The sequence below is a fragment of the Echinops telfairi genome, unplaced genomic scaffold, assembly GCF_000313985.2.
Source record: "Echinops telfairi isolate 266 unplaced genomic scaffold, ASM31398v2 ScPeMD7_7457;HRSCAF=8495, whole genome shotgun sequence".
Taxonomy (NCBI): Eukaryota; Metazoa; Chordata; class Mammalia; order Afrosoricida; family Tenrecidae; genus Echinops; species Echinops telfairi.
The window spans coordinates 4,692,663-4,719,092 of NW_022111357.1; positions in this window are offsets into that span (position 1 = coordinate 4,692,663).

Genomic DNA, 26,430 nt, shown 5'->3' on the forward strand with positions numbered 1-26,430 from the left:
GTCTCCAATAAAATGATTTAAAAGAAAGAAAATAGAATACAAAAAGAACTAGTCAACATTCCACCATTTCAAAAGGTAGTATATAAGCCAGAACCAATGGTGCTGAAGGAAGAAGTTCAAACTGCACTGAATGCATTAGCCAAAAACAAGGCTCCCAGAATTAATTGACTGTGCATTGAAATCTTTCAACAATTGATGAAGCACGAGAACCACTCACTCACCTATCCCAGGAAATTTTGAAGACAGCTACTTGGCCAACTGACTAAATGAGATCTGTATTTGTGCCTGACCAAAACAAGGTGAGCCAACAGAAAGCTCAAACTCCAGAACAATATCATTGATATCACATGCTACTAAAGTTTTGCTGAAGATCATCCAACAATGGTTGTAGCAGTACATTGACAGGGAACAGCCAGAGGTTCAGGATAGATTCAGAAGCTGTGGAAAAAGGAATATCACTACTGATGTCAGATGGATCTTGGCTCAAAGCAGAGAATAACAGAGAGTTGTTTGCTTGTGTTTTATTGACTATGCCAAGGCATTCGACTGTGTGGATCATAACAAACTATGGATAGTCTTGAAAAGAATAGGACTTCCAAAAAACTTCATTGTGCTCACGCAGAACTTGTACATGGACCAAGAGGCAGTTGTGTGAACAGAACAAGGGCATACTGCATGGTTTAAACAAGGAAAGGCTTGTGTCAGGTTTTTACCCTCTCACTGTACTCATTCAATCTGTATGCTGAGCAAATAATAACAGAAGCTGGATTCTATGACAAGGAAGGTGGCATCAAAATCGGAGGAAGGCTTAGAACAACCTGCAGTATGCAGATGGCACAACCTTGCTTCCCGCAGGTGAGGAGGGCTGGAAGCACTTGCTGATGTTTATAAAGGATCGCAGCCTTCAGTATGGATTATGACAAAGTGAAGACCCAAATCCTCACAGCTGGACCAATAGGCAACATCATGATAAATGGAGAAAAGATTGAAATCACGGAGGATTTTGTCATACTTGGATCCACAATCTATGTTCCTGGAAGTAGCAGTCCAGAAATTAAATGACACATTACATTGGGCCTGTCTGCTGCACAAGACCTCTTTAGAGTGGTGAAAAGCGAGGGTGTTACTTTGAGAACTAAAGTGTGCCTGACCCAAGCTGTGATAGTTTCCTTTGCCTCACATGCACGAGAGAGTGAGGCATTGAAGAAGGGGAACTGCAGAAGCATCGATGCATTTGAATTGTGTTGCTGGGGAAGAACATTGGAAGCACCACGGACTGTCAAAAGAACGAAGACATCTGTCTTGGGAGGAGTATTGTAGAATACTCCTTAGAGGCAAGGATGGTCAGACTGCATCTTACAAACTTTGGACATGGCAGGAGAGACCAGTCCCTAGATAAGGACATCGTGCTTGGTAAAGTAGAGGGGTGGAAAAATAGAGGAAGACCTTGACAAGTTGGATTGGCACAGTAGCGGCAACAGTGGGCTCAAACATAAGAACAATTGTGAGGGTGGCTATGAATTAGAAATGACTAGCTGGCACCTAACAACAACATGTGTGTATTTGTGCATGCACATGTGTGTATACATGTATTATATGCATGCATGGATGTTTGTCTGGTTCACATGTATGCATGTACAGGTGTATGTATATACGCATAAATGCTTATGTGGAGGTGTATGTGTATGTATACATGCATATACATATATGCAGTGCATGCATGTATAAGTGAAACATGTGCACACGTACATATGTATGCATGTTATTTGATGCACCCACATTTATGTATGTGTATATGGGCATGTATGTGCACACAATGTGTACTTGTTTGCACGTATATGTATGCATGTACACATACATTGGTGTATTCATGTTTGCGCGTGCACATACATGTGCATGCTTTTGCACACATGTGTATGTGTGTGCATGGATGCCTGTGGCTGGGGAACAAGAAGAGATGAAGCTGTATAATGAGGACAGAGGGATAATGACAGACTCTCTTAAAGGGCTCAGAGTCTAACAAACAAAAGCCAGCAAGGAAATGCTTCCCAGGAACTGTTGCCCAGTCTGGATCCCTCACCTGCAAGCAAACCTCCCTCAAGCAAGGGGACTGTGCCGGCCTGGTGGCCGCCATGGCACGAGCGAGGGGCAGCGTACCAGGAGAACATTCACAGGCCAATACACTATGCCGCCCGCATGCCTATTACGGCCAGAGGAGAGGGTTAACATGTTCCCGGGTCTTCAGTTCCGCCCTTGTTCCTCAGCTCACTAAGCCCGCTTCAACGCCCCCGAGAGCAAAGGTGGGCCAGCTCCCTGCCCCCGGCTACTTCTCCCAACACGACAGAGCCATGTTTACTAAACGAAAATTTTCCAGGCCAGTGGCTGACAACCAGCCAGGCATTGGGGCAAAGCAATGATGCAGCCCCTGCTTCTGGTCTGGCTGCAGCGTGGCACCCTGAGAGTGCAGACGGATCGCTCGTGTTGGGCATTTCCTCTGAAAGCTGGCATCTTAATGGTGGGAGCAGGGGCGGGGACCACACTGCGCAGCCCCCAGCCCAGGCCAGCTGGTCAACAGGGGCTAATCTGGGGTCACTAGTGCAGTGTGAGCAGTAGGTCTCCCACCTCTTCCTTGAGAGACAGGGCCCTGAGATTTTCACCCCGAATGCTCTCTCAGGTGCTCTCAGGACCCGTCTGTGAGAGGCCAGCTCTGCCCCGCTCTCCTAGGCACCGGAGGTGGGAGGAGCTATGTGGGCAGTGGTGTGCCGCCGTGTAGTGCAATAAATGGCGCTGTAGAGGAAAGATCGGGTACAATGCTAGGGAAGTTCAACCACAGCAGCAGCAGCAATAGCTAAGATTTATTGAACACGTATTGATACTAGGTACATTGTCGGGGTGGGGACGTCGTAGAAATAACCAGTTCACGTGCCATCAAGTTGATTCTGACTCATAGAGTAACAGTGTGCTCCAGGGGGGGGCGTTCAATGATGGATTCTTTTCAGAAATTGACCACCAGGCCTTTCTTCTGTGGTGCCTCTGGGTAGACTTGAACCTCCAACCAGTCAAGAGCATTAACTGCACCATTCGGGGACTCTACACCAATAACTGTGCACATTGACTGAGTACTTACTATGTACCAGGGTCTGTGTTTAACTATTTACAAGCAGTATTTTATCTAATCCTCAGAAGAAAGCCCATGAGGTAGATATGATAGGCAAAATACCAAAAACCCAAACCGTTTGCTGTGGAATTGATTCCAAGTCACAGAAACCTCATCGCACCCAACTCGTAGTTCAGCCCTAACTGCCTCAGAGGGTTTCCTAGGTCATGAACTTTATGGAAGCAGGCTGCCACATTTTCCCCCATGGAGTGGCTGGTGGATTTGAACTGCTGAACTTTCAGTTAGCAGTCTAAGTACTTTTTTTTTTGTAATTATTTTTTTTCAAGTAAGTACTTTAACCACTTTAACCACTGTGCCATCTGGGCTCCTCCTTGGGAAGCAAAATAATGACCCTCAAAGATGTCCACATCCTGACTTTCCATGACTATATTACCTTACATGGCGAAAGAGAGATGTTATTACCTGAAGGTTCTGAGATGGGAAGATTAACCTGGATCCTCCAGGTGGTCCTGTCATCACAAGGACCCTTATAAGTGAAAGAGGCAGGAGCAGGAGTGTCAGTGTGATGCCATCGGAGACACACCGAGCCGGTGCTAGCCTGAAACGGAGGATGGGACCACGAGCCAAGGAATGCAGGTGGCTGCCCGAAGGTGGGAAACAAAACAAGAAAACCAGATTCTCCCCTAGAGCCCTGCTAGCGTCTTGATATTTTAGCCTCATGAAACCCATTTTGGGCTTCTGACTTCCAGACTGTAAGGTCATAACTTTCTGCTGTTTTAGGTCACTATGCTTGTGGTCATTTTTTCCAGCTGCAATAGGAAACGAGCACAGCGAAGATCATGAACAATGTCCTTTTAACAGTGTGAAAACTGAGGAGCGCGGAGGGGCTCTGGAAGGTGCCGGCACACACACGCCTTCGAAGGGGACCCTAGCATGCCTGGGCGATGACCTGCTTCAGACGGCTACCCAACAGATAGTGACTTCTGGTTGGAAGGGTGGGGGAGTCTCATGGAGTAGGTGACACTTGGGCTGCCCGCCTATTTGCCACCCCAACTCTAATGCCACCACAATCACCCAACTTCACAGATGAGAGAAATGAAACCCAGGAAGGACATTAGCTCCCTCTTGCCTTCTGCTGCTCTTTCAACAGCAGCCTATAACTCTTGGTGCGCACACCGCCCCCCTCCCCCCACCCCGGCCCAAAATGTTAGGTTAAGAATAAATATCTCTGTGCCATTAGGCTCTTCTAAGCCTTGGCTTTTCAGACTCACCAGAGCGGGCCGAGCCCATACAGCCTCTGTCACAAGCCTTTTATAAGTTTCTGTCTGGGTTTTCCCACTGCGGGCTGGTCGGCTGCAAGGCTGTGAGCTGCCCTCAGCTCTGAATCATCAGGGAATGCTGGACTTGCTGGAGCACATCTGGGGCCTCCCTGCTTACTACTCAAACCAGTCACTTAATTTTTCTTGATTACAAATCTGTAAAATGGGACTCGTGACGGGGGAGTGGGAGGGAAATGGGGAGATAATAATGAATACCAGAGAGAAGAAAATGTTCTAAAACTGATTGTAGAGATGATCGTGCACTCTTTTTAATATGGCTGAACTATGGAAGTGATATGTGAACCATATTTTCAGACGCTATTGAAGGAAAAACAGGGACCAATGATACCAAGGCTGCAGGACGTGAAGATTGATACTGCAAGGTCAGTGCTCAGTGCAAACTCTAACACATAGTGTGTGCTTCATAAGTAGTTAATTAAAAAATATAAGGAGAAGAACATGGACTTTGGAGACAAATCCTGGCTCCACCTGAGTGACCGTGAACCTAAGCACTTAACTTTTCCAAGCCCCAATTTTGACTCGTGCTGCGAGAGTAACAGCAATAACAATGGAATCAGCACCGGAGGACTGTTGGGAGTGGTGCTGGGTGCTGTATGTAAGGCACCTAGTCCTCTGTATGGCACATAGTAGGTTCTCAATAGAGGTCAGCTCCTTTCTCCTTTCTTGGTCACTAGAGGAGTCTGCAGCTTGGATTTGACCTCTGCGATCCCTCTCACGTTTGCCAGGAGGGGCAATGACAGGAAGACACGCTGGATTCAGCTCTCCATCCGTCCCGCCGCTCACATAGCTCTGGCTGACTCTACGCCTGGTGGTACCTGGGCCTCAGCTCCTATGGCTTCTGCTGGGTTCAGCCCTGTCCCTGCTGTTCCACAGCCTCAGGTCCACCCCCAGTTCCTTTGCAAGTCATGAGACCTACTCCCTTCCAGAGTTGAATCAATGGTTGGGCAGACCACAACTGTATAAGGGACAGGACTGGACCTGTATCATGATGGAGACATGCCATCTCCTAGAAATCCTCTTAGGAAGGTGTGTTAGGCAGGGTTCTCTAGAGAAACAAAACCAGGACACATGAATATACATATTATATATACAGAGCGATTGATAGATAGGTTTATACAGCGAGAAAGAATATAAAGGCTAATTAGTGCAAATAGCAGTACAGAGGGCTCAGTTCAACTCACTTTCAGGGAACAGTTAATATACTGAAGGTCCTTCAACTTACTCAGGCTGCCGGTCTAAGGAAGCAGAAAACAGAGTCTGTCCTTGGGCAAGACAGGCAGGGTGGGGCAGTAACATTAGAAGCTTAGTGAAGCAGGCCCAGATGGGATCTCGAACTCAAGTGATGTACACAGCTAGGTGAAGCATGTCTCAGAGGAGCCTCAAGCTCTAGCGACAGGATCTACAGGCTGGCTCGGCCCACAGGTAGTGCAGCACAGGCTTGAGGCAAAAAATTAGCTCAAGCATCGGTGATGCTGATGCGATCACCAGGGAGGAAAAGAGAGGGGATTCCAGACGTGGAAAGTATTTCTCTTGGTCACCCTCCAATCAAACTTCTGCCTGATTGAACTCCACTCACATGTTTCTACGGAGGCCTAGTTGGCACAATATGCCTAACTATCAGAGAAGGACAATGAAGGAATACTTGGAGGAGGAGATGCCTGTGGCGGTGACTGAGAATTCAAGAGGCCTGCTGGGGTTCTAAGAGATGGGCTTCAAACTGCCTTCTGGGGAAGTCTGGCCAGCTAACTGCAGGGTTTCTGCTACACCGTGTAAGGACTGCATGTTCAGGGCGACACTGGAGTGCTCAGAGCAAACGTGTCGGGAGGAGCCATGTCCTTTGTCCCATAGCATGGCTCTGGGCTTCACTGGGAGCTCGAGAAAGGAGAAGAGAAGGCATGCCTGCTGGCAGACTGGCATCAGCAAATGCCCAGGGGCTGGGCCAACTGCTTGAGGTCTGGTACGGCGACAAACCCACTTAAGCTTGAGTGGGAGGATGCCACCGTGCCACTTCTAGTCTTAGAGTTAGGTGCCCTGATGGCTCAAAATTTGTCTGAAAAACTTGTTGGAGTGCTGTGGCATTTTCTCCTCGGCCTCACACCCACTGAGAGGGGAGGCTGGCCCTAAGTCAATAAGTGGGCTTTATTTTCCCTGCCGAGTTCGAGATACACAGTTGACTGGCTTCCGGCTTGGACTCAAACACAGCTTCCGGTCGAGTGGCTTGCCGAAGTGGCTGGGCCCACGTTGCATTCTGCAAGCCCAAACCCGGCCCAACCCAATGCTGTCCAGTGGATTCTGATTGGTAGTACAGGACAGAGGTGAACTGCCCCTGCTGCTCCATAGGGTCTCCAAGGCTGTAAATCTTCATGATGGCAGACTGCCTCACTGTTCTCCAGGGGAGCAGTTGGTGGGTTTGAACTGCTGACCTTGCAGGTAGCAGTGCTTCATGCACTGCACCACCAGAGAGGAGGGGCATCAACAGGAACTTACATCCCAGATACTGGTCATGTGGGAAGGAGCCATATCACCCATCCTCCTACCAGAATTAGGTGGCCTCTGCGGTGACTGGGAGGCTGCAGGGCATGGGACTGTGGACGCAGACATGGGAGGGGTGGGGGTGAGTTCCGGTCAGGGAATCTCTGTTTGGCCAGTTGGATGACAGGTGTCACCTGCATCAAGGGGACTGCCATTGCATGCTCCCAGTGGGAGTATGTCTAAGGAACCCATCAAAGCTGCTTAAAATTGTTTGTCAGAGAAAGAGACTTGTTTGGACACAGGGGTGACTCACAGAGCCCCAGGGACAGCAAGGACACCACAGAGTCAGGAGAGAGAGGCAGGAACTAGGAACTGAGAGCCACCAAGAAGCCATGCCCGGCTTCTTTCTTTCACCACCCATGGTCTCTGTGTTGCCGTCCTCTCTGTGGGTGACTCTTTTCTCGCTCGTTGCTTCAATGTGTCTTCTCCACTCCAGGACTCAAGACCATACCCCCTACCTGCACTTTGTATCTCAGCTCAAAATGTTAAGAACAATCTGACTGGCTGATGGGTCAGGCGACCCCTCTCCACATCACCTGGGGCTCCCAGGAGGAGGAGACCTGGCACTGTCTACTCGTTTGGGGCTTGAGTGGAGCAGATTAAACTTGGAGCACAAGTCAAGGGTGGCATTGGACCCTGGAGCTCACCAGCAGCTGGAGAAGGCTGGCGTGGCTGCAGCCTGAACTGCACAGAGGACTGTCCTAACAGAGGAGATTGCGAAGGGCTTTTGAAGCTGGATCGTGGGGGATCTTCAGAGCCAGATCAAAGGATTTGAACTTTAACACCTGTGAGCAGGACCCGTGAACTCATATTAATCAACAGCTCCATCCCTGTAGGTCACTGCCAAGTGGCTCATTTGCTCAGCTCGATGAGTCTGACGGGAAGGTGGCAGATAGCTGGGGAATGCTCTGAGCACGTGCTCTGCCCCCCTTTGCCTCTTTTCATTTTTGAAGGATGCATGAAAGGGTGCTCAGGCTTCGGAATGATCCACTTCAAGGACTCTTGGCTTTTGTGTTTCAACTCTCAATTGCAACACTACACTAATGTGGTTTTTTGCCTTGAATTAAAATTAATCTAATATGTGACAACTCTGGCTGGACGCCTGCCAAATATGGAGCCTGGAGATGCTTCCTGTAAATTCTGCCACTGAGGATCCTTACGATTCAGGGAACATCTCATTTATCTCACTGCGATGCACTCCTGACCCGAATTCTCCAGGGATTCCTTTGGCCAGACCCTCTTGCAGAAATGTGAGCATGTTCCCTGGCAGTTACGCTTTCAAATCTGTGTGATCTCTGGGGACCAGGAAGATCTGGGGTGCAGAGAAAAGGTCATTCAGATGAACCAGCTCTGCACAAAATCTGTCTTGGATTTCTTCCAGTAATAATCTCTCTCATCATTAATGGCCTGCTGGGTGAATCTTATTATATTGCCTTAAAATAATTTAGATGCTAATATCTCCCAGTGACCATTCTGTGGAGGTAGTGGTGAGGAGGACTGAAAGCTGTCTTAATTCTGCGCTCCTTCTCACAGCTGGATACCTTCGTCTGCTGGATGGGGAAAAGCTGCCCTAGCAACCAGGACTGTCATGCCTTTGCTCTTGAAATGTTTGATCGGTATTCCCAAAGTTCTACTTTCCACCCAACTAAGATGTGGCGCACAGCATTCTGGGTAAGCAGCCCAATGGGACTCTGGGTGAATATTACAAGGGAACTCCAGGTAAACAATTGAAAGGCAATTGTATTTTTGATCAGATGTAAGCTTGAGAGTGGGTGGCGTAGGCATGAAGGAAATGGAAGGATCCCAGGGCACTAACATCAGAAAGTTCTAACTTCCAGCTGGAAGTTTGTTACAACTTGCTGAGTTCATTCATTTGTGTATTCATTCATTCATTCATTCATCAGCTACTGATACTCACTCTGTGTTGAGTCGTGTACTGGTTCCGAGGAAGCAGAAGAGCAAGCCCTCCATTGTTCCTGCTTCTGGGAGTTCACAGCAGGCGCCTGCCTGTCTCTTTCCCGAGCTTCAGTTTCCCCAGCTATTTGGAGAGAAGGTTTGAGTAGCAGGTCAGTGCTCTGGGGCATTAAGAGCCTGGCTATCCCGCACCTTTTCTTTTATTATCTCATTCACTAAACCCTACTGAAGTACTGGCTCCGGGCCAGGTCTTCCCCCGAGGACAGGAAACAGGGTGAGCTGATCTGGGTCTGGGTCTGGCTCTTGCGGAGTTGTTGGTCACTTGGAGCAGCAAATACACGTGACCTGGTGGTCACTGGGCCTATGGGACTTTGTTCAAAGCACCTTGGGAAAACAGAGAAGGGGACAGGCAGCTTTGTTTGGAGGTGGTAATCTTAGGGCTGGGAGCTCCCCGGACTTCATGGGTTCCAGTCTCCTAGACTCCCAGGCAGACTCCAGCTAGTGTTTTGGCTCCTGGAGGCGGACAGAGCTGTGTGGCTCTTTGGTTACTCCTCTGAGCTTAGGTTCTGAGCCGGCCCTGGACGATGGCAAGTCAAATGGAAGGAGACTGACTGCATGGAGATTCTCGATTTTGAGTACCAGGGAATATGCCACCACTTAAAAACAACGTGATAATACAGTTGACATTTTAACAGAAATATTTCTTGTGGGATGCTAGAGTACGCCAATGTTTTCCTAGAGCAGGAGGGAGCCTGAGGTGTGAGTCTAACGCCTGATTGTGCAGCATATGGGCCTTACCAGCCTGGGCTGGGCTGGGAGGAGGGGTCAAGTGGCATTCTGAGCACTGTCCTTAGGATACCGTGGCCCTAGTCTGTCTGAGTCTGCCTGTAGGAACTGCTGCTCCAGCTGACTCATCCTAATCGGTGCTGGCAGTTCCTGTCTGTCTTGTTTTGGTTTCTCCCAGAAACAGATTCTGCAAGGAGGTGTTATCAACGAAGGTCTATCCCTCTGTGAGGAGGTGTTATCATCAACGAAGGTCTATCCCTCTGCGAGGAGGTGTTATCAATGAAGGTCTATCCCTCTGGGGGAGGTGTTATCAATGAAGGTCTATCCTCTAGGAGGAAAATCACCACATCCATCTTTCAGTGCTGGGTTGCGTCTCTGAGTAAACATTAATGTACAGATTTTGTGGCCCATTTTCCTTCTGAGAGAATATATATGAGTCTAAATGTATACATAGCCCTGGTGGCACAAGTAATTCAGTGCTTGGCTGATAATCAGAAGGTTGGTGGTTCAAACCCACCCAGCGGCAATTTGGGAGAAAGGCTTGACTGCCTGCTTATGTAAAGACTACAGTTAAGAGAATCCTATGGGGCACTGTGTTAGTCTGGATTGACTAGAGAAACAAATCCATAGACACTCATATGTGTGTAAGAAAGAGCTTTATATACAAGAGCAATTGATTCTTGAGAAAACATCCCAGCCCAGTCCAGATCAAGTCCATAAGTCCAATATTAGCCCATGTGTCCGATACCAATCAATAGATTTCCCTTCAGACTTATGCAACATAGGCAATGAGGCTGAGTGCAGGCAGATCACAGGCCAGTGGGTGGAAAGTCGTGTGGGTCCAGTGGTGGTGGAAGCACCTCAGCTCTGGTATGGGTCTCCACATGGATCCTTTAGTTCTAGGGTTCTGGCTCTATCAGCGTATCTCCATGTGTGTGTCCCACCTCCAGCGAACTATTTAGCTCCGTAGCACCTTTAAATGAGGTCATCAAGCTGTGACCTGATTGACAAGCTAGACTCCACCCCTTCACAAGTTGACAGGAGATTATGTAACTGCCACAGGCAGTTCTACTCTACCACGTGGGTCAACTATGAGTTGGAATAGACTCAGCCGCACCTACTAAATCAATCAAGAATCTTTGTGCAGGGATTTGACTTTCCACTACTGTGGAAGTCTCTGCAAGACTGTGGTTTTCATGCCTGATGCTGACGGGGTATGCTGTTGGTCAGGAAGGGAAGATGGGGGGACAGGGAGAGAGAGAGAGTGAAGACATATTGGAATCAACCAGCATAAGCCGGAAGGCCATGAGAACACTTGTGTCTGTTTTTGTTATTTCTGACTTGGTGGCATGGGATGGCATACAGAAACCAGGACAGACCCTCTGCCACTGCTAAACAAACACAGGGGCCTGGCCTCGGAGTCAGAGGAGCTGAAGGGCGGTGCAGGGAAAGAGGAGCAAGTTGGAAGCTTGGCCACTGCCTGATGCCAATGGATGGGTCCCTTGACCAGCCACATCCGATATGAGCACAAATTGACTGCTGCTTCCCTTCTGTCTTCTAAATGTCCCACGGGAACTTTTTTTGATGGCCCACCCTAACCGGAAACATACAGGGAATGGAATTTGGGGAAATGGAGTTTAGCCTAGCCATGGAACAAGGATTGAAGTGCAGGCTATTTATTTGGGAGCTGGCTCATGGAAACATCATTGGGGGAATAGGGAAAGGGGAGAGAGAAAGGGAAATAAAACAATTAAGGCTTGCTGTCTAGCCAGTCCAGTGTGGTCAATGGAAAATTAGTCCCACTGGGGAATTCTGGGAAGCAGTCTGAGTATTTCTCAGAGGTAGCTCAACCGAGGGCCGAGGAAAGGGGGCATTGCTAGCTACCAGCCCACTGCTCGTTGTAGGTTGAGGGCTGCTCCTAGCCATTAACCCTGTCAGCCGGAGAGAAAGCCTTGGGCAGACAGTTGCAGGTGTTCATAATCCGTAGTTTTTGCAGCAGAAGGGACTATTGAACAGATTCCTGCTATCTCCGGGCATCGCATCACTTGCAGGTTCTCAGCCACCCAGTGTCTGCCATTGTTTGCTGGTGTCCGTTTGGCTACAATGATAGTAGCTTCTTCTGTTGTCATGACCCCATGGCCACACGAAGTGGAACAAGTTACTTCTGTTCTCACTTTTGCTCCTCTTTGTTGTGGGCCTCGAGGTGGGACTGGCCTGGGTTTGCTCTCAGCCTCACAGAGAGTTTAGGGAAAGACCCTGTTACAGATTAATGTTTCCTAATTTGTCTCAAACCCTGGTGTCTAAAGAAAAACCTGGGTCAGGAGACACCTGGTGGCTGACAGCATTGTCTTCCGAACTAAGCCCCCCACCTTGCTTTTGTTGGACTAAGACCCACCACCCGGGGGCTCAGCTTGCACTCCATGGGACAGAATCTGACTGCCCTCCACACAGGTTCACTGGACTTACATCTCTGCTTAGTCTCAGGGTCTCAGAACCCCCTGGAATCTCAATGTTTTGGAGCAGCAAGGGGTTTTTTGAACAAAGCCATCCAATACCCTCACTTCCCTGATAGAGAAACTGAAGCCCAGGATGCAGGTAGGCTCCCAGATGGCCTGAATCCCGGGCCAGTTGTTCGAATGGCAATACCATCCACATGGACCTCATCACGAGCAGCTTTGAAAATCCCAATTCACAGAGAAAGAAAGAATACAAAAGAGTAGACAGGTGAAGATCGAAATGATCAACTACTGATCAGGCAGGGTTGAGGCAGCGCTTAGATATCCAACACTATAGTCATTGTTGTCAGGTGTCATCCAATAGGTTTGGACGCATCACATCCCTGTGTACAGCAGAACCTTTCACTGTCCAATCCTCCGCCGTCCTCACAATCGTTCCTGTGTCTGAGCCCAGTGTTGCAGCCACTGTGCCAATACACTCCATTGAAAGTTTCTCTCATTTTCTGCTGACCCCTCTACTTTACCAAGCCTGTTGTCCTTCTCCAGGGATGGGTCCCTCTTGGTGACATGTCCGAAGTTCACGAGATGCACATCCTCCCTTCGAAAGAGAATTCTGGCTGGATTACTTCCAACATGGAATTGTTAGTCCATGGCATAGCCAATATTCTTTGCCAACATGATTATTCAAAGGCAGTGAATCTTCATATCTTCCTTCTTCACTGCCCAGCTTTCAGATGCGCGTGAAGGATGGAAAATAACGTGGCGTGGGTCCGGATCACCTTAGTCCCCAATACTTTAAAGCGATCTTTAGTGTAATACTTTCTAATACTTTACTAAGTAATAAAGTATTAATGTAACACTATTACACCTTAGTATTTGACAAGATCTTTCGCAGCAGATGTGCTCAATGCAATCTGTCATTTGGTCCCTCTACTGCTGTCGAAGGGGGGTTGGTTGTGACCCCAAATAAAAGAAGATCTTGGACAGTTTGAATCCTTTCTCCAAGTATCTTGATATTACTTTTTGGTTCACTTGTGAAGATTAAAAAAATTTTTTTTGAGTTGTTACTATGTCCAAAAGACCGTGTGAAGTGTTCTCTGCATATTAGCACATTTCATCTGTATAATAGCCCTGTTAGGTAGACTTTATTCTTCTCATTTTTCAGATGAAGAAAACAAGAACATGGAGGATCAGTAATTTTTCCAAAGTTACATACTGGCCAACCTGAAACTCCAACCCTGCGCGAGCAGTAGTTAATCATTTTGACCGTCACCTGTCTACTCTTTTGTATCCTTTCTTTCTCAGTTAATGGAGACCTTGAAGGGGCAAAAACAGGATATGTATTAAGGCTGTTCAAAGCCTAACAATGTTCAGCCTGTGCACTTTTGAAAATTCAGAGACGAAAACAGAAACAAACATAAAGGACTCCTTGTTGTGCTACCCAGGAATAATCATCTTAAGTATTTGTCTGTGTGCCTATATATTTTAAGCAAGGTCATGTTGTATCTGTTTTATATGCACATTTCCAGCAAAAGATAGTGAGGATTCCTTTTCACATGATTAAATATTTTCTCAGTGTGCTTTTTAATGAATGAATATTGGACAACGATTATTCAATTGTATGAGGACCCTCTGGCTTATTTAACCAGTATCCTATTGGTGATATTTCCTGTTGGCTCCTCAGATCTATTCTTCACACGTCTCCACCCTCTCTAGACTTGCGAGGATCTGTCCTCAGACTCCCGTACCCCAAGGCACTGTGGGTTCTCCACCTGGCAGAGCGCAAAGCAGAATGTGTGCTCTGATCCCGATGATGAAGGAGGAGGGATGCTGTTGTTATTGTCAGGTGCCATCAGGTCAACCCCTGATTTATGTGACCCCATTGCAGTGTGGAAGTAGATCATCAGGCCTTTCCTCCTAGAGCTTGACTTTGGGAGCTCTGCCGAAACCTGCTCAGTATCGCAACACCAGGCAAGGCTCCGTGAGCGGGGAGCTGAGTCTTGGGCTCCTGCATGGGCGGTCATAATTTTGTCGCTGAACCACACTGTTCCTACCAGTTGCTGGAAGTCAGTCCAAGTGATGGAGACGCTATCAGGAAGGGGAGGCAGGAAGCCAGAGGATTTAGACAGATTTCCTCTTTGTGAGACCAGGGCGAGAGTGGGGAAGAAAAAGGCATATAGATAAAAATCCAGTCACATACTTTACCTCATCTCATCTTCACAGCAAACCTGTGGCCTATGGAATGTTATAGATTCTGAGATAAGCAAAGTTAAGTCATTTTCCCAAAGCCACGCAGCATGTGAGTGACCATACCTCAAACAGAAGCTAGGGCTCAAGACTCCAGATTGCCCTTAATCTGTGTGAATTAGAAAGAGTTTTAAATCAATGAAATACAGTTGCCAGGGTGTGGTGCGCATTTATAATACCAGGTTGCCTTAGAATCCCAGATGAGAAAGGAAAGGAATACTAGTGAGCAGAATTGTAACTCTAGCTCAGGCGATGTGAGAGCTCCCAATGGCCATTGCATTCACAGCAAGTCCCAGTCTGGCCTCTCCTAGTTCCCCACGGGTTCCCTGTGGCCTGTTCACCTCATGGCTTTGCACGGGCTGCACTCTACCCAGAACGCTCTCTCTTGCTCCCCAGAATGCTTTCTTCCCTCCTCCCAGAATGTCCGTTCTACCTGTCATCCTTTCTGGAGGTCTTCTCCATTCTTGAAAGTATAGTTGAAAAGCTCTCCTCCTCCAGGAAGCCCACCTTGACTCCTGCAACAGCAGCTGCTCTCCCCCTTCTGGGAATCGCTCTCATCTGGACCCTGAGCTGCAGGATCTTGAGGCAGGACAATAGCTTGCTGTTAGAATGTGTGCAGTTGATGGTCAACTCACATCAGAAACAAGGAATCAGCATCTAACATTTTGCTTTAAGACAGAGAGCCCATTCCTCATCAGGTTCTGGCTGGGTTCTGCAGTTGCTCTTCCAGGGAGCCCGCCCCCCCGCCCCCCCACATATATCAGCACAGAGGCACTGGCGGCATGCTTCATAGACACGCAATTCTTGATGTTCTCCTGTCCTGCATCTGTATACTCGTCTCTCCCATCCTTCCCCACAGTCCATTCCTCCAGCTACCAGTTAGCTTCAGCTACTGCTGTGCAACAAAGCCCAGTAAAACCCATGGCTGAAACATCAGTTTACTATTTCTTTTATTTGTGGGTGGACTAGGTTCAGCTGCTCCCTGAGGTGTACCTGCGGTCACTCATGTGGAGACATTCAGATGTAACACCCACGATAGTCAGTCAGTCAGTCGTCTAGACTGAGTTTCTTAATATGGCGACTGGTGTGTGGTGGGAGAAGTACCAGTTACCAGATGGCATCAAGTTGAATCTGACTCCTGGTGAGTCCACGAGGGTCAGAACACAACGGTGCGGCAGAGGCTGTCAATGACTAATACTTTCTGTGTCGATCGCTCATATCCAAGTTCCTTAGCTCAACTTTGGCATCTCACAAATTACCTGGTAGTCTCATGTTTTGTTAATTTCTTCCTGCTTAAGCCTGATCGAAGATTGATTATTTGCCAGTTTTTATGCATTGGCTGTTCCATCTGGCTGACTTTATCATGAATTCCTCTTTATGCTTTAGGATCCTGCTCAAAGGCTAACTCCCAAGAGACAAGAGAGTCAATTCTTCCTGTAGCATCTAGTATTGCAGATGTCTGGTCAACCCAGATCCCATCGCCGTCTTGTTAGTGCATAGCTGTCTTTAATCCACTCTGAGATCTTTCACCCACCACGCACCTATCAGTTTGTCCTACGGGGTTGGCTTGCATGCTGCTGTGGTGCTATGTCGTGCTGGAAGTTGCACCAACACTATTTCAAATACCAGCAAGGCCGTCCAGGGTGAACCGGTTTCAATGGATCTTTCCCACTAAGATAGACTGGAAGAACGACCTGAAAACCTCCTTCTGAAAAAAGAAACAAACGCTGGCATTGGACTGGCCGTGTAACACTGATCGAGCGGCAGAAGGTGAACCATTGCGAGTGGGAGGCACTCAAACCCAACTCGGGAGGCGCTGCCCCTCCAGAGCAGAGGTGACCTTGGAGGAAGGGAAGTGTTCAGCACCTTCGTTAAGTTGCATCCATGTATAATCAGAAGGTGGAATGTATGACGTATGAACCGAGGAAAATTGGAAGTCATAAAAACTGAAATGGAATGCTGCAAGATCGATATCCTAGGCACGAAGGAGCTGAAATGGTCTGATATTGGCCATTGACAATCACACGATTTACTCTGCCAGGAAAGACAAAATGAAGAGGAGTGGTGTGACATTCGTGGTCAAAAGAACATTTTGAGATCTGTTCTGAAATACGTTACTATCACTGTTAGGAGCATATCCATGCATCTACAAGGAAGCCCAGACAATAGTATTGACATTTACACACTCACCACTAATGCCGTAGGAGAAGAAAACGAAGACTAACAACGTACTCACTACCAATATCATTTGGTGAGCTTCAAACTGACTACATCTGTGGAAAGAGACAATTAAGAAGCTCGATATTACCCGTCAGAACAAGGCCACGGGTGACTGTGAACAGACCATGAGTTGCCCATCTGCACATTCAAGTTGAAGCTGAAGAAAATGAACACAAGTCCATGGGAACTAAAAGATGACGTTTGGTCTACCTCACCTGACCTCAGAGACCGTCTCAAGAACAGGCTAGAAGAGGAACTGATGTCCAGGAATTCAAGAAGGAAGAGAATGTTTTGAAATTGATTGTGGTAGTAATCATACAACACTGCTTGATGTGTTTGAACTATGGAACAATATGGTATCTGTATTAGCTCTCAATAAAATGGTTTTGGGGAAAAAAAAACAGATTAGAAGCACTGAACACTAATGACTGAAGACCAGATGGATTATGAGATTGCATCAATGAAATCGTACCTGAAAAAAAAAGTAATTCACCAAACAATGAAGAAGGAAAAGATCAAAACAGATGTCACAAGACACTCTGAACGTGCTTTTGAACGCAGAGCAGCTGAAGCGAACAGGAGAAAAGATGGAGTAAAAGAGTTGAACAGAAGTGGCTTTAGAAGACAAAGTAATTGATCATAATGAGATGTGCAAAGGTCTGGAGTTAGAAAATCAAGAAGGAAGAATATGCTTGATATTTTTCAAGTTGAAAGAGCAGAGAAAAAAAATTAAGCCTGAGGTGCAATATTAAAAGATTCCATGAGCAAAATATTGAACAATGCAGAACACATCCAAAGAAGATGACAGAAATGCACAGAATTGTTGTAGCCAAAAGAATTGGTAGATACTCAACAATTTCAGGAAATGCCACATAATCGAGAAGCGATTCTACTGAAGGAAGAAGTCCGTGCTGTGTTGTTCAAGCTGAGGCATTGGTGAAGACCAGTACTCCAGGAATGAACAGAATACCAATAAAAATGTGCCGACAGATAAGTACGACTATGGGAAAAAGCATTCATTTATTTATGTCAAGAAATGTACAAGTTCAACCCTTGCTCCAATGACTGAGAGATTCATATTCCTGCCCCTTCCAAAGAAAGGTAAATTATTGAATAATATCACTCGTATCACATTTAAGTAAAATGATGCTGAAGACAATTAAAAAGCAGTTGCAAAATGTAGGCCAGATTCAGAAGAGGACATGGAGTAATGGACATCATTGCTGATGTCAGATAGCGATGGGTCTTGGCTGAAAACAGAAACTACCTGAAAGATGGGTGGTGCTCACATAGCCCAAGAGGCAGTCATTAGACTAGAACCAGGGGGTTGCTGTGCGGTTTAAACTCAGGCAAGGTGTGTTCTCAGGGTTGTATCCTTTCACCATACTGATCCAATTTGTGTGCTGCGCAAATAATCGGGAAAGCCGGACTACAGACGAAGAAGAAGGCGTGAAGATTAGAGAACGGCTCACTACCAACCTACGCTGATCAAACGGCGGTCTTGCTTGCTGACAGCGCAGAGGACTAGAGACAATGGTGAAGATGAGAGCCGGCCCCTCAACATAAAGCAAATGAAAATTCTCACAACCGGACCAATACGTAATACCGCGATACATGGAGAAACATTTGATGCCAATTATTTCATTTTACCTGGTTCCATAATCGACACTCAGGGACGCGGCAGTCAGGAAGTCGAATAGTGCATAGTACGGGGCAAACCTACGCCAAGGGCCTTTTCAAAGTGTTGAGAAGTGACGCTATCTCACTGGAGATTAAGGTACACGCAACCCAAGCCATGATGTTATCAATAATAACCTCCTATGAAAACTGGACATGTGGAAATATTGTTACCGGACAATGGACACAGTAAGGGAGACCTAAGAAGAGTCGATGCCTTTGAATTACGGTGTTATTGCAGAGTATGGAACACTATGGACTTCTAGAAGAACGAACTAATTTGTCTAGGAACAAGTACAGTCAGAAAACTTCGAAATGAGTTTGGTGAGACTTTGTCTCCTGTGCTTTGGACATGTTCTCGGGAGGGACCAGTCCCTGGAGAAGGACATCATGCTCGCTAACGTGAAGGGAAGTGTGGGAGAGGAGGAGCCTCCAGGAGGTGAACGGACACAATGACCGCGGCAATGGGCTCAGCGTGGCAACCGACGTGAGGGTGGGGCACGAACGGGCAGCTTGCACTCTGCTGCACCAGGGTGGCTGTGAGTCAGAACTTAGGCTCCGTCACATGAGACGACAAGAAGAGAGCTCCACGGTGAATATCGCTATCATTTGGGTGCATTTTTACCAGGAAAAATGCATGGCACTGCCACAACCGTGGATAGGCAATAGTCAGGATGTGGTTATCCTTCTACACACGCCAGAAGTGGATTGTTAGTTCTAGTGTCTGGACAGGAGACATGAAACCTCTTGCTGTTTCAGTCCCAAACCAGTTAAGAAACATTTGATCCTGGCTTTATGCCTCCTGGTACGATCAAGAGATTTCAGAATCAAGACTTGCAGAAGGAGTGTTAGCATGTTGGAAGAAAATCTCAGAGCTGGTCATGGCATCCTTTTTGAAAGAAACGTCCCACAGTTGCTACTCTTGTTACAGTGGAAGAGATAGGAAAAACCCAGCCATAGTCTCTCTGAGTAGAACAAGGATTCCCAAGAGTTGGACCCTTGAGGGTGACCTTTAAAAGACGTTAAACAATTCAGTTTAACTATAATTTTTAGGTGCATCTCCAAGAGCTATATGTGATTAAAAAATAAAGACAACACATGTTTAATAGAACTCTTTTGGTGGGAATAATACAAAAATCCTAAGCTATAAACATTATGCCTTAGCTTCATTTATAGCATTCTTTCTTTCTAGAACAAAAATAATGATGTATCTAACCATGCTATTATATATGAAAGGAAATATAGGGTTACATGCAGGTTTCCGGATCCTCTCCTTTAGGGAAAAGGGCCATGCATCTTTGCAGCCTTCAGACCAGGTACCCTAACTATTTGCCCTGGGGTCAAGTTTCATTCCATTCCTTTAGGAATCAGTGAAGATGATGAGGCTCAGAGAGGTGATGCTACTTCCCAAGTTCAGAACTGGAATTTGAACGAAATCAGTTTGAACTCTAAGATCAGTACTATTTCCACAACAATCATCAATCAGGGTGCTTTTTAGTCTCCAGAAAGAGAGGACCCAACTCGAGAAATTTAGGTAGATGGATAATTTCAAGCTCAAATAAAAAAAGCCTGGACAGGAGGCATTTAACCGTTGATTATTTCTGCTTTTCAATGATCTCATCAGGGACGTGGATTCTTCCCTCTTTCTTCCCCCGCATCCTGATCTGCATGTCAGCTGACCCCCTCCCAGTCACAAGAAGGCTGCCTTCACTCCAGGCATCTCCCTTTAAAACGTAGGGAACCATTTCCCAGAAGTCTTCCAATAGACCCCCCTTTATGTCTCAGGGGATGGAATCACTTCCGATTCCCCTTCCCAAGCCATCACTGATCAAAGGGGTGCGATGAGTTGGATTGTTGGGTTTATGCCCTGCAGAGAGCATGACAACTCCTGATGTCTGCACGAAATTGAACGTTTATAAGCAAGAGAGGAGAGCACCACACCCTAAGTGCTTTGTGTTTTTGAGAAATAGTAGAAAGCCTCACCGCAGTTGGAACCATTGGCCAAGCTCTTTGCTTTTCTCCTGTCTCTGGGAAGGCCTGAGCTGACCCTCCCCGTGGACGCCGCCTCCCCCACACGAGGGAAGGGAGGAGCATTCCTCTCTTGGTCTCAAGCATTTTAAAAATGAAATCTTCATTTTCCCCTCCCTCTGCTCCGCCGTCTTAGAGGTCGGGCTCATGCCTAACCTTCCTTATCTTCCCGTCTTACACACTTGACAAGTGAAGATTTTATTTCCCTTCTCTGGCTCTGATAACAGGTGATATGTAAGCCTTGGCTTCCTTAAGAGTGACTGATTGGGGCTTTATGTGAATATATTTTAAGGATTTCAAGATTAAACTTTTTCTCTCTCCACACAATTCACTTCAGAGATGGAACTTCATGCTTATTTTATTTCATGATATGGAGTGTACAATTAACTCTACCCAAAGAATTTGGTCTTCATCCCTGGGAAGCAGTCTCTTAAATCCTTGGAATTTTCCTAGTGATGGGACTCTCTGCTACTCATGGAAGGGCTCCAGATCACAGCGGGCCGCTTAGGCAGATGAAGTGGCTTTGAGGTAGTGTCTGGCCATGATGAAAAGACCCACCATGTTTTAACAGCCTGACCTCTGAGAAGGGGAGAGAGGCTGGGGTTAAGTTCAGCTACATGGGAAAATGATTCAATGATTCATGCCCATGCAGAGGAACTCCAGTAAAAACGCTATACACTGCAGCTCAGGTGAGCTTCCTGGTTGGGGAATGATATCGATGCATGGGAAGTAATGTGTCTTTGGGACACAGCAATTTCACATTGGGACATTCCCAGACCTCACCCCGTGTGTTTCTGTATGCTAATCCTGATTTGTGTCCCTTTTCTATAATTATAATGCTTTCCTGAATTCTGTGAGTTGTCCTAGTGCATTTTCAAGCCTGAAGAGGCCACAGGATCCTCCAAATTGTAGCTAACAGGCAAGAAAGGACGATTCCCTGGAACCTCCTGAACACGAGTGTGAGTCTTAGGTAAACGTGGCAGTGTGAAGGATTGTGCCCTTGTGAGGTCAGACACAGCTCTGGGCGGTTAGGGGCAGCAGAAGAGTGTGCCAGATGATATGTAGAGATGGAGTTAGGGAAGACAAACAGACACTTGACTGGGTAAACTTGGTCCTGCACACAGAAGAGCCTCATAGCATGTGTGAGCGTTTCCATTTTCCCAGGGGGAAATATAAGGTACTGGTTAATGCCCTAGTCTCTTCATGCAAATCTGAATTCACATCCCAAATGCTCACTTATGATCTGTGAAGATTTGGACAAATCACTTCAATTCTCTTATCCTCAGCTTCCTCAAACGGGTCTCCTATGTCAAGGCAGGAGCTCTAGTAGCACTGTGGGATAAACATTGGGTTGCTAATTACAAGGTGAGTAGTTCAAACCCAATAGCCACTCTACAGGAGAAAGATGAGGCTGACTGCTCTCATAAAGATTTAATCTCAGGAACCCTAAGGAGCAGTTCTACTGTGTGCCTCAGCATTGACTCGACGGCAGTGGGTTTAGCTTGATTTTGGGTTTACATATAAAGTGCCTAGTGTGGATGCTCTTCTCTTTAGACCGCAAGCTCCAGGATTTGGTTTGGGCTTGGGTTTCTATGTGAAGTGCTTACTATGTGTAAATGCCATCCCTTCTCAGTGCTGCGAACGGCAGTTTGTAGCTAACCCTGTAATGAAAGGGAAAGGGGTAGCTCTTATAGGAGTATATTCCCCTGCCATCCCCCCCACCCATCCCCCACCATTTCCTCCTTCTTTCTTGCCTTTTTGTCATTGAATATTTACTGACTCTGTTAAGACCCTGACTATCACCCACTATCAAACTCTGATGGCTGATAGGTCACTATGATGTTGGAAGCTGTACCACTGGGATTTCAAATACCAGCAGAGTTACCCATAGTGGGGAGGCTTGACTGGAGGTTCCAAACCAAAACAGAGTAGGAAGAAAGGTGTGGTCATTCTAATTCCTACAAATTAGCAGATGAAATGTTCTAGATCACTATGGAATATGGACTATAGTCTGATACAGAACTGGAAGGTAGCCCCCTAGTTTGGAAGGCACTCAGCATTCACCGTGGCCACCACGCTGTACTGTGAGCGTGCCCATGGCTGTGAAGGTGACCCGCACCAGGCAACGGTTCATTTTGTCCCATATGGAGTTGCCAAGCGTTGGAGTGTACTAGATGGCAGTGAACATTCGTAACAACACAACACTGAGCCAAGTAGGGTTGTGATCCAGTTAAGAACAAGGTGAAGGACTCCCCGCCCTCCTGGAGTTTACAGTCTAACAAGGAGGGCTGAGGTGAAGCAAAGCGAAGAACAAGCATAGTAAAGGTCCTGTAATAACGGGTGTGTGTGTGGGGGTGCCTGACCTCCTCTAACTTCACACGTGGGTAGAAGACTCACCATCAGCATTAGCCAAGGCCAATGCCTATGAAGCAGAGGTTAGGCAGGTCTCCATTCTCCAAACCTTCCCCCCCCCCAACAATTTTGGAACTAACCCACAGCACTCTCTCTGTAACATGCAGGTAATATGTGGCAATGATCACACAGGACTCACAGACACTAGTACTCACGGGTTTATCAGGGAAGTAATAGGCTGCGATTCAGATTCAGGACTTCCTCAGGATACAGTTCTTCCACCAGAACAACTTCCCAGCCATGCTCAAGGGTGTGACTCCCTCAGCCCCTCCGGGCTCTCTTGACGCTCTTAGCTTTGCTGATTTGTGCTCAAGGGCACTCGACTCCACCAAGACCCCACCTGCTAACAGCAGTTGGCTTTTCTGCTGCGTGGCTGAGAGGGCCACCACCCTATCTTGTGCTCCTTCTGCTGCCTCTGCTTCTCGGCCTTCTCTTCTCACTGTCTCTGGCGACAGAGCGCGCAGTCTCCGGGATCGAGGAGGTTCAGCATAGGGACCTCTGGTAGTACTCCACTCCAGGTTCTTTTTCTTCTGTGGAAGTGAGGTCCCCCTTTCTGCCTCTGGGATGCTCATTTTAAGCCCGGTGGTATGGCAACATGAGCCAATCTCCATGTCAGGGTCCTACATACTTTATTATTATTTTTTTGCATGATTCCATCTCACAAGGGTGCCACGTACCTATTTTCACGATTAGCAATCTGTCTAATCTTCCTGGTATGCTAAACATACCTCATAGTTCCATAGTCTCAGTCCCGCATTTCTATCACTTGTTTGTCAGTTGGTCACTGTGGCGGTGTGCATGTTGCTGTGAGGCTGGTAGGTATGCCGCTGGTATTTCGCTGCACCAAAAAGAACTGGTCGTCATTCAACTGTTTCAAGAACTGATGGTACCGAAGGAAGAAGTCCAAGCTGCACTGAAGGCATTAGTAATAAAGAAGGCTCCAGGAATTGACAAATTAATGGACTATCAAGTGAAATGTTTCAATGAGCTGATAAAGTCCTGGAAGCACTAACACTCATTGATGCCAAGAAATCCGGGACAGTTAGCTGCCCACCTGACTGGACAAGGGCTCCCTATTTGTGTCCATCTAAAAGAAAGGTGACCCAACAGAACATGGAAATGAGAAAACCACAGCATCAGTAGCACGTGCAAGATGTTGGCAAGATGTTGGCCAAGAGAACAAGAACCACCTGGTCTTGCGCCAGCCTTATAATTGAGCCCGTTGGCTTGAGCCCATTGTCACAGCCCCTGTGTCCATCTGTCTTGTCAAGGGCCTCCCTCTTTGTCACTGCTCCTCTATTTTCCAAGCCAGATGTCCTTCTCCGGGACTCACCTCTCCTGACAGGTCCAAAGTCCATGAGATGAAGGCTCCCCATCCTTGCTTCTTAGGACCATTCCGGCTGTACTTCTCCCAAGGCGGATGTGCTGTTCCTTTGGCGGCCGAGGTACTTTCGTGTTCCTTCGCCAGCCCACAACCCAGATGCATCACTTCTTCTTCCATCTTCCGTACCCACTGCCCAACTTCTCATGCGTGTGAGGCTGTGCAAAGTGCCACGGCTTGGAAAGTGGGAGTCAGAACAATTCTCCCCCTGCGGAGCCTGGCAGTGAGGATGGAATGAGATGCCGGCCCCGTGCTGGGTCCCCACCAGGAACTCATTACCACTGTGGAGTGGGTTCCCACTCACGGCAGCTCCTGGCCCCTACATGGGCACAACCGCACTAATATAACAAAGAGAAACTCTATTTCCAAGCAGGTAGGAGAGCAAGGTATTAAACAGTGATTCCGGGAGGGGAACGCAATTCAATCCATATAGCCCTCACTGGGAGGTCTGCCTCTTTGCACTCAATTGCCCTTGCCTTTCCTGGTCTCCACACATCCAGTCCATGGAGCACTGCGCTTTGTCGCCTGCTGGATAGGTGGCTGTTTCTAACCTCAGGGCAGCGGCAGCCTCAGCAGCTACCACTGCTGCCCTCCGGACCAGTGCAGTGCCCACCCACAGGCACAGGCAGGGGAGCTGCTCTGAGCTGGGCTGGCACTACACTCCCCTGGAGACCACCAGACTGGTCTCTTGGGGTTGCCCTCTGCAACGTGTGCCGGGAATTTCTGCTTTGTTGAGAGGGCCTGCCTGGAAGTGGGGCTTCTTGAGCATCAAGGGGGCTATCTACCACTCTTGGCTCTCTGCTTCGCTGGGCTGGGCTAGAGAAGCAGCGCCCCAGAAGCCCCTTCCTCCCCAGGGCACATGTGCGGTTGCTTGGTGAGGCGACTCTTCCTCAGGGTGGGTTCTCCCACAAGCCCCAGCAGGAGCTCCTGGGGATATGATCTTTGTGGAGCTGCAACTCCGGGGCATGCCTCTCTACAGCCTGCGTATGTCAGGGCCACCGCTGACACTCTGAGTTCTTTCCCCAGCAAGGTCCTTCTGTGATGCTCACCTTCCCGACACAATGGCTGAAGTCAAAATGGGTACATAAGCAAATGTGGTGAAGAAAGCTGACGGTGCCCAGCTATTACAAGATATAGCGTCTGGGGTCTTAAAGATTTGAAGTTAAACAAGCAACCATCTAGCAGGGAAGCAACAACGCCCACATGGAAGGAGCACATCAGCCTGTGTGATCATGAGGTGTCGATGGGATCAGGCATCAGAAGATCAAAAACAATTATATCGATGCGAAGAAGAGGGGTCACAGTGGAGACCCCAAGCCCATCTGTAGACAATTGGACATCCCTTCACAAGTAAGGGACGACCCAGCCAGGGTGCAGCATAACACCGATGACACATACAACATTCCTCTAGTTCTTTAATACTTCCTCCCTCACACTATTATGACCCCAATTCTACCTTACAAATCTGTTTAGACTGGAGCATGTACACTGGTACAGATAAGAGCTCTCTACTCACAAAAACCAGGGCAGATAAACCCCTCCAGACCAATAATGAGAGTAGCTATACCATGAGGGAAGGGGGAGAAGGGGTGAGGGAGAAAGGGGGAACTGATCGCAATGATCTTTGTACAACCCCCCCACTCCCCCAAGGGAACAAACAACAGAAACGTGGGTGAAGGGAGACAGCGGACAGTGTAAGATATAATAATAGTAATAATTGACCAAGAGTTCACAAGAGCAGGACGGTAGGCGGGTTTCCAAGATTGTAGCTGCTTACGGGAGTAGAAAGCCTCCTCTTTCTCCCATGGAGTGGATGGTGGTTTCAAACTGCCAACCTTGCAAATGGCAGACAGATGCATAACCGCTCAGGAGCCTCTGAATTCCACATCGCTTCCTTGGTTGTCATCTTTTGGGGGACTCACAAACTTTTGTTAATGGCCGAGGGTTAGGAAGTCGAAAGAAGAAAGTCCTTTCTTTCAAGCCACTTCGGGGTGGACTCAAACCTGCAACGTTGGGGTGAGTTAGCTGCTGGATGGCGTCCCTTTCGAACGAGCCAGGGGCTGGCTCCTGCTGCGGTGCAGGGGGCCTGGGCTGGCAGGACCCTCTGCCAGAGGCGCATGGCTGGCAAGCTGGCCACTGCTGAGTGCACTGACCCATTTGTTCTCCCTGCTCCTCGGCAGGGACACGAGTGGGAGGGGCATGGGAGATGCAGATGTTACTGGTTTAATGGACACCTTTAAGCCAAGCTCTGTGGTGTTCTATGTGCTGCCTATGCTGGGGCAGATTCTGGGGGAATCACAAGACTCCTTGGTTTCCTCT